Genomic DNA, 9,333 nt, shown 5'->3' with positions numbered 1-9,333 from the left:
CACAAACCAAATAACTGGTTTCTTTTTCTTCATGCAAATTCGAGATGTGTTTGTCCAGCTTCTTTTTTTATTGTGCCTGAACTTTTCTTGATATGTACCAGGATCAACACATAACCCTTTAAGATGCATTCCATAACCAGAACATAATCAGCACTTTTCTGTATGGACAGGAAAGCCTGGATGTCTAGGGCTTTGCTAAAAAGTACACGTGGTAATAAAAGAGTCCAATGTTCTCTTGGCCATTTCAAATTTACAACAACGTTTTCAAAATGAGGAAAATAGTCATCTACTTTTTCTCTAAAAGAGGGTACTAACCTAATACTGTTAGTAACATCAAAACTTGAATTTGTATGTAAAGTGGAGTATTGCTTCTCATTTGCCAGCTCTAATTCTTTTAATCTAAGTTGATACTCCTTTCTTCCTTTTCTCTTTGTCTCTGCATTTGCATTTATTTCTCTCTTTCCTCTTTCTAAAATTGCATCTGGATTTTATTTCCTTTCTGAAACTGCGATTTCATTTCTTTTTCTTCTTTCTGTAATTGCATTTGTGTTTTCTTCTTTCTGTAACTGTATCTTCATTCTTCCTTTCTTATGTTACGTGTTTAGGCTCTCAAACGAACAGTATCATAAGAAAGAGTGAAAACTTAAACAACAAGCTTAGGAAAATAAAATTTATTTCCCTGGAAAAATTCAGTAAAAATGAAAAATATAAACTTACGGTTTTAAGAATCAAATCCAAAAAATAATCCAAGAATAAAATTTTAGAAGTCCTAGCAATAAAATGTTCTTATGATTTCAAGTTCGAGTCCAGAAGAAGAATCTAAGACGAAAGACGATGACATATGATGTAACATGTAGTGTTGAAGTCTACAGTTTCTTGTAGAAACAAGAAATATCACTCCGGTTTTGGAAATCTGAATAAAATTTTATAAGAGCTGTCTTTGTTCAAGAATCTCATATGAGCACATCTATTTTCCAGGAAAAAAGAATTAATCCTTTTGAATACAAGTAATTGAAATAACCACAAATGACACAACACCTTCCAGTGTAAAGAAAAAGCCAAACTGAGATTATCTCTCCAAAATAAAAGTTAGATCGTATTCTGAAACGCAGTTTTGAAAATCCCCAAGTTGCGAAATCAAAAAAGGGGTGTCAAGTGATGGTGTTTACATCATATTCGCTGAACATGACCCTGACGAAAACCAATCATTTTACTCTAAGAAATACAATTTTAAAAATTGTTTGCATCTTAAATCACGTAGTCACATCTTGGCCTCGACAAGAACCAATCACTTTAAAATAAAAATAGAACTTATTTACGTGGTTGCTACTAATTTTGAAACAAGATCAGGATTTAGGTCAACAAAAATGAACAGTCAAGGCCAAACTATTATATAAAAAAGTATTAAATTCCTAACAAAATAAACCACATTATTTTGACATATAATGAAATTTAAAAAAAATAAAAAGATTTTCAAATTTACTAATAATTAAATCAGATATAATTAAATCAAATGTACATAACACTTCCCCCCTAAAAGAAAAGAATGATTTATATGATAAAAGTTTTACTTTTACCAAAGACTAATTACACATGAGGTCAGAAAGAACTTACATAAATGACCCACAGTGTATATAAAATAATATTGTTATACACGGGAAAGTGCATCTGCTATTAAATTATCTCTTCCCTTGATGTGCCTGATGTCAAGATTATATTTCTGTAACAACAAACTCCACATTAGTAGTCTTTGAATTTTATTTTTTCATCTTACCAATGGAAGTAAGGGGGTTTTGGTCACTAAACACAATAATCGAAGAAGGAGCTGAACTGAGGTAAACTTCAAAATGTTGCAATGCCAATATCAAAGCCTAATATTCCTTAACGATTGTTGAATAATTTCTTTGGTACTTATTTAATTTCTTAGAAAAATAGCTCAATGGATGGTCAATACCATTTTCATCTTCTTTAGTCAAAACTAATCCAACCCCAACATCACTTGCATCAACAGATAATTTAAAAGATTGGCTGAAATTTGGAGCTGTAAGAATAGTTGCGCTTTTAAGAATGGCCTTCAACTTGTCAAAAGCCTCCAGACATTTTTCAGTCCAAAGGAACTTGTTTCTCTTACTCAGTAAATTTGTCAGTTATATAAAAATTGGAACACAATTTTCGATAGTATCTGGACATGCTAAAATTCGCATCAGTTGCTTTTTATTTACAGGAACAGGAAATTCAGAGATAGCAATGGCCTTAGCATCTATAGATTTAGCTTGTCCATGTCCCACGATATGTCCAAGAAAAGTTACACTAGCACGGCAGAACTCACATTTAATAAATTAATTGTCAAACATGCATCTGTGAGTCTGTCAAAGAATTTCCGAATTGTTGCTAAATGTTTTTTTCCAGATGTCGTTGTAGATGATGACATCATCAATGTAAGCATCATAAATGTCTAGACCAGAGGTAATCATATTCATGAGACATTGAAATGTACTTGGCGACCCTTTCATCCCAAATGGCGTCATGAATGCCAAAATTTCCATTGCTCTTTCCGTTAGTGGAATTTGCCGAAATCCTTTCAGAAGGTCTAATTTGGTAACATACATGTCCTTGGCATTCCCAATCTTATCAATACAGTCATTGATTTTTGGTAATGGGAATGATTCTGGTTTTTTCACACTATTCACCTTCCTATAATCAGTACACATGCAGAAAGTTTTATCTGGTTTAATTACCTCTGGAAACCTTGTTAACGCACACATAATGGTCAACAGGTATTGGTTACCTGGCTTGGTCTTAGGTAAAGGACCAACACAGTCTACCATAATTGTACTAAATGGTATGTCAAAGGCAGGAATAGGTTGTAGATGAGCCTTAGGTATTTTCTGATTGGGTTTTCCTACCATTAAACAGGTATGACAAGATCTACAGTATACATTAACATCACTTTAGACTTTTGGCCAATATAAGTGAGTTACAATCTTGTGATAAGTTTTATTGATCCCTAAATGACCCTAAATGACCAGCCAATGGAGTTTCATGGGTCAGACTAATATATCCTTACTGTAAAGTGTTGGAACTACAGTTTGATAGTTCACTGACCATTCATCATCAGCAGATACCTCATCTTAAAGTAAAACCCCATGTCAATATGATTGTCCATCCAGGAGGAGTGGTATTACAAATGTTCCAGATAAGCACTGTGGTGACCATATTGGCTGCTGAACAAGACCTATTTTCATTCAGGAGCAATACTATCAATAAAGTTGATCAAGTCGAAACCCCATATTAATACAATGTTCCATTCACAAGTTCCCGTACAGAAAAATCTCACCAGTTCACATGAGCTGCTCATAAGCTGCACATGAGAACCTTGTTAGAAATGTATGCAAATTGGGTAGATTTTGCAGGCTCATGTGTGCACTTTGTTAGATCTTGTGAGCCAAGGAAAAACTAACCTGATTCTCACGTGAGCAGATTTTGCTCACGTGAGAATCTAAATTTTCACATGAGAAAGTAGAACTTAGAAAACATTCTTTTCCATTACATACAACCATGTTTGAAAATAAGGCAGAGTTCTAATTTCTCACGTGAGTTATCACGTGAGAAACTTGGACTTTGATTCTGATTAAACACTTATTTCAAATTTATTCAAAGTTGGATTTTCTCATGTGAGTTATCACTTGAGCAATTTGGACTTAAATATTTTGTGTAAATGTTGAATGTCAAGCATCCCCATTATTGTCAAATAGACATCATTTCTATTTTGCACTTGTTCATGTTGCTTTGTTGTATTTTTTAAATTTTTGAACATCTTCAACTTATTTTCTCACAGTGAGTTTTAATCTTATTTTGACCCAACAGGCTCCTTGTATTTGAACATATTAAGGTTCATTTCACTGTTCATAAAACGAAACAATTCAGAATTAAGGTCTCGTATAACCAGACTACCCATTAAACTTTAACAGCTGTCAAAGAATAGAGTTAATAACTTGCATACTGATCGTGGTTAATGTTTAATAAAGTAATCCGTAAAAAGGTGAAATGTTTCTCTCCCCAAAATACAGAGTTTACAAATATAAAAAGGAAATAAAACTTTTGCCCTAAAATGAATCCTATGTTCCATAAACATACGATGCAACTCCTTTATTCACAAACTTCTAAAACCCCACTATAAAACTGTAAAACAAATACATAGCCACATATCTGGGAAAAAAATAAACACTGATGCACAGTCCTTTTGGCCTAATAAACTCTCAAGTCATTTTCCAGAAAAATTGGAGAATTACATAAACTATGTCGTTTTCTTCCATGTCTAACATTCGCACAAAAAGTTAATACAATCTTATACTTACTGAATTGTTTAATTCGGCTTAGGGGTCATCCATTTAGTACGTACGCAAAAATCTGGCAAAGCTTGACCCACCCCCCACGCATGCATACTTTTTACGCCCCCCCTCCCGCGTACGTACGCTTGACGCACCCCTCCCCATATTCTATAAAACGGCCTATGTTTAATCCATAAACATTGATAAGATGGATGCCATAGTGAATGTCTTGGAGACCAGTTATATTATGATCAATTTATTTGGTAAAGTTTCAAGGAAAAACCACCTTGCAGTTTAGAAGAAATAATAATAATAATCTTCTGCTAATGAGTTACAGGCACCATCCAATAGATGTACAAACTAAATAAAATGGGTAAAGTGAATGGCACATTATAGGCCCACCCTCTATTTTTACAGTGCTCCGTGTATGGCTGACTCTGAAAATTATTGATCAAGTTCAGGTTTCAAAGACATAAACCTTTGGTCAAGGTATCTGGTCTTGAACAATGATATAATATGTAGAAGTCATTATTCTCTTATTAGTTTTACATGAATAGAACATTTGACATTTAGACGATACAATTTATAGGATTATTTATTACTAAACTGCATCCCATACAAGTGGTTTGATCAAGGTACTTGTACTAAAACAAAACAAATTCTCTTCAAGATACAGTAACTTAACCTTTACCATATTAACAAAAATCAACAAGCTTCTACCAAACATTGCACCTTGTCTGCATGCTCTCCAGAAACTTTGGCCATGGTGCATAGTGTGGCCATAGACCTTGACCTTTACACTCCAAAATAAAAAAGCCTATTGCATACCTTAAGCAGAAGCCTCCCACAAATTGTGTTCAAATTCACTTACCAGAAGAAAAAATATTCAAAAACAAGTCACTGCTTTCAGTCAGTGATTTTGACCTTTGATTTTTAACCCCACTGGATTTCAAAAGTCTGCATTGTATGACCTTTTTGTCACAGTTGTAAATATACAGACAGTTAATGCAAACATACCAGTTTCTCCACGGAGGTCCTTAAAATGCAGATAGCACTTTTGAAATCTAGATGAAAGTGAGGACTGATTACAAAGTTTTTTGACATATTGATATACGATGCTGAGAAATATGGATAGGGATTATTATATTACATGAAGCCACTGATATAATATTTATTAAGTCCATATCATATTTTACATTATTGCTGCTCTAAAATACCAACATATGACATCATGTCTACCAATAGTGGTATGCTTTTGGCATATAAATATACTGTACTCATTTGTCATGTGATAAATGGATGCTCATATTTGTATAAAATTAATTAAATGATTCCAAGAGATAATAATTAAGTCCAACAGAAAATTATTCAACTAGAAATGTTAATGGACATAACCAGCTCTTTCATTTACTGCATGACTTGCCCAGTATTTTCCCATAAAGGTACTATTAGCTCTGCAGAATTAGACATTTTGAAAAAGTCTTTGTAACAAGCATTTGGACTAGTTTAAATTGGGTCATGGGGTATAGATAGAAAGTGTTCATTCAAAACAAGACTTTTGTATCTTTGTATCCTTCTTGTGTATTTGACAACTGTAAACATATTTTGGCATATACATGCAGTTTTAATTGTATTTCTTTAAATTTGCTGTTGTTTTCAGTAACTATTTGTAATTTTCAGCATTGAATTTAATATTGTATGAAGTCATGAAGCTTGAAAATCGATTACACACCCAGCATTGAGAAAAGAAATCACAAATAACTCTGACACACATTTTAGCAAGGTAAAAGAGTTTATTAATACTAGTGCATACATTCTGGAAACATTATGTTAAAGCATCTGATCACCAAAACTGAAAAAAGAATATCCATCTTTGTCAATTTGATGATTTTCAAATAAATAAGAAATAAACATGTCCACTCTGAACAATTCATATCATCCATGTTTCCAACCTGAACATAAAGAACTCCAAGGGAAACTTCAAGTGGATAAAAATGAAAAATAGGTATTATTTTGAGAGCAGTTTTCAAATATATATATATATATATATATATATATATATATATATATATATATATATATATATATATATATATATATATATATAAACTATGATCATTTCATGTTCAAGGAAAGTTTTAATTCTGCTGGTGGCTGTGATTAAAAGACAATTTTACAAATAAATTATCAATTACAATTTGTCCATCATACCTAGAAGACTAAATAATAAACAAACACTTCCTGATTCATTTGTTGCAAGTGCACAAAATGTCAATTGCAAGAATTAACAAGAAATGGGGATAAAGTCATTCTGAACAAATACCCTCTTGTTGATGAACCAGTTATTGCCTGCTGCAATTAAAATTTGACCAGTGATAAAGTTCATTAGGTAAACGGCCTGAGTGTGATGACAAATTGTCTTAGTTAAGCAGTTATGGTATAAATTAACAAAGAAACCTTTCTTTATCCAAGAGTTAACCAAAATGTGTCCCTAATAAGTTCTGATCCCCACTGCCTAACCCCACCCATGGGTAGAACTCAGAGGAGGGAGTGACACTGAGAACAATGTAAAATGCAATCACATCTGGTAACATTATATTGTAAAATTTGAATTAAACTGGGCAAGGGGTAAGTGAAAGAAAAACATTTAATCATGGTGGTCATTGTCACTTAAGACCATATAGACATCAGGATTAAGTTTCCTTTGTTTCCTTTTAGAAGTAAACATCATACAAAGTCTTTTAGTGAACACTCCATGTGAACATCTCATTTTATAAGGACTAGGATAACATGATTTTCGAGATTACTGTTATGGTTGCCTTATTGGTTATTAGATAGTGTCACCATTTTCATTTACTTGTCATCAGAAATCTTTTGATGAAAACTTTTTGTTGATAAAATTCATGAGAAGTACATGGTAACAAACCTATGAAGATGGCTGACATGGTGGCCATACTATATATCAGACTAACATTATTTTCATTTAGGACCAACAAGATATTATAGTCTTTTAGTGAGAATGCATTAATCTTGAAAAGATGGCTGCTGTAGTGACCATAATGGATTTTACCAACTAGGCATAATTTTTAAGTAAGACCACCTAGACGTCATAAGAATCTTGCAATGAAAATTCATTCAGAAGAGCATCTGCATTATATTTCAAAGATAATGCATTCAATACTGACCCCAGCTAGTCCAGGTAGTTTGTAGATGGGAAAGCCACTTTAGCTCCTGTTTCCTTGGCATGAATTACTTTAGCAGTGAAGAAAAACTAATAGATAGAATGAGGAGAAACAACTATTAAAGGTCTTTTTGCAAAGATCATCTGTTCAAATTGTATTTAAAATGGGATGTTGGTTTCTAAAAAGATATTGGAAAAAAATGGTTGCTGATGATCAACAATTACAACATAAATCATACATTATTATAGCAGATTGACATCATTTGTAAAAAAAAATAAAAGCATTGATATCTGTTTGTTTACTGTCAAATTATGGTAAATTCTGAAACGGTTCTTGAAAAGAATTTATATATGTTTATATTTTTGCAACGGCAGCAATATTTGATCACAGATAAGTATCATCTGTATAAATGTCAAAGTGCGTTAGGTCAGGATGTTCAATCCTAAATTTACTCAAAACTGATCCAGTGCTTTTTGTCTGAGAAACTCTTTCAAATATATCATAGACTGTTATACATTATAGAAATTATCACTGCAAAAATACAAAAATACAAAATGCAAACCAGAATTAAAGAAATGAAAGAAGTATTTAACCAAAATGAGGGGAATATACACATCAGTATGTTATACTTTGCAACTTCCGTATCTCAGTCATTCATTTAACTCTTTTCGATTTTCAAAAGAGAACTATTGATGCTATAATTTTGTAATATCTTTATAAATCCTAATTTACTTCTGCTCATAAGTAACAAGGGTTAATTTTGCCTCTATTCATGTACAGTTTGACATCCTGGTACTTCAATATTATATCAGACCAATGTATCCGACTCAGGAACAGGTACATATTTGGAGTAACTCCATCCCATAGATTTCCTCAGAGATCCTAACAAAAGAATGACATGATTGTTCAATCATACATTTATAAGATTCTTATCTCATATACTATGAAAGAAACAAACAGATGCAAAACTGAACATATTACAACATTTTTTTAAAATTAAAGTTCCAGTAAACAGATCAAAATACAATGTAATTTGAATATTTTCTTGTCTAATGATCCCAAAAATATCTGTATTTGTGGTTTGGATTTTTAAAGTAGCTTTTAAAATGTTTCACTATTATTGCTATGATGTCTGCAATTTGGCAGTTTATAATGATGTCTAGCATTGGGCACATCATGCCGCAGACATCTAGCATGATGTCCCACCCAATCCCAGTACACTGACACCAGGCCTACCAGCCCTAAAATGAACCTCTTCATCCTGAGCGCAAAGCAAGGTAGCTCATGCTAATACCATTTTTATAAGTCTTTGGTATGACTCTGCTGGGGTTCGAACCTGTGACCTCTTGCATCAGAGGCAGATGTTCCAACCACTATTCCACCGGAACAGTATCCCAAAAATATATTGATAATAAATAACATTGTGTATTAGTATATATACATTATATCTATACTGTCTAGTATAAAATGTACCATCAAAATATAAGTGGAATCTGTCTTTCCTTGATCTATATCTTGTTTTAGTACATGTGCAACTAGAGAAAAGTTTATCGTCTGCTCTCAAATGTACCCCATCTCTCCCACACTCAAACCCTACCACCAAGGTGGAGATGAATATTAATACATGTTGTATTGAAAACAAATATGAGTAGTCACTGCTGGTCAAAGGAGCAATACATCTTAGAAAAATGGCACATGACTTGGCGAATTGCGTGTCTTATTATAAAGACCACGATAAAAACATAAAGACTCACACAAATCCATCAGTAACTGTTACTAACTGTAACCAAAAGTTTGTACCCAATATAATCATCCATCTG

This window comes from Sinohyriopsis cumingii, chromosome 15, assembly GCF_028554795.1.
Source record: "Sinohyriopsis cumingii isolate HCF-2022 chromosome 15, ASM2855479v2, whole genome shotgun sequence".
Classification (NCBI taxonomy): Eukaryota; Metazoa; Mollusca; class Bivalvia; order Unionida; family Unionidae; genus Sinohyriopsis; species Sinohyriopsis cumingii.
Note: the sequence above shows the minus strand (reverse complement) of the source record.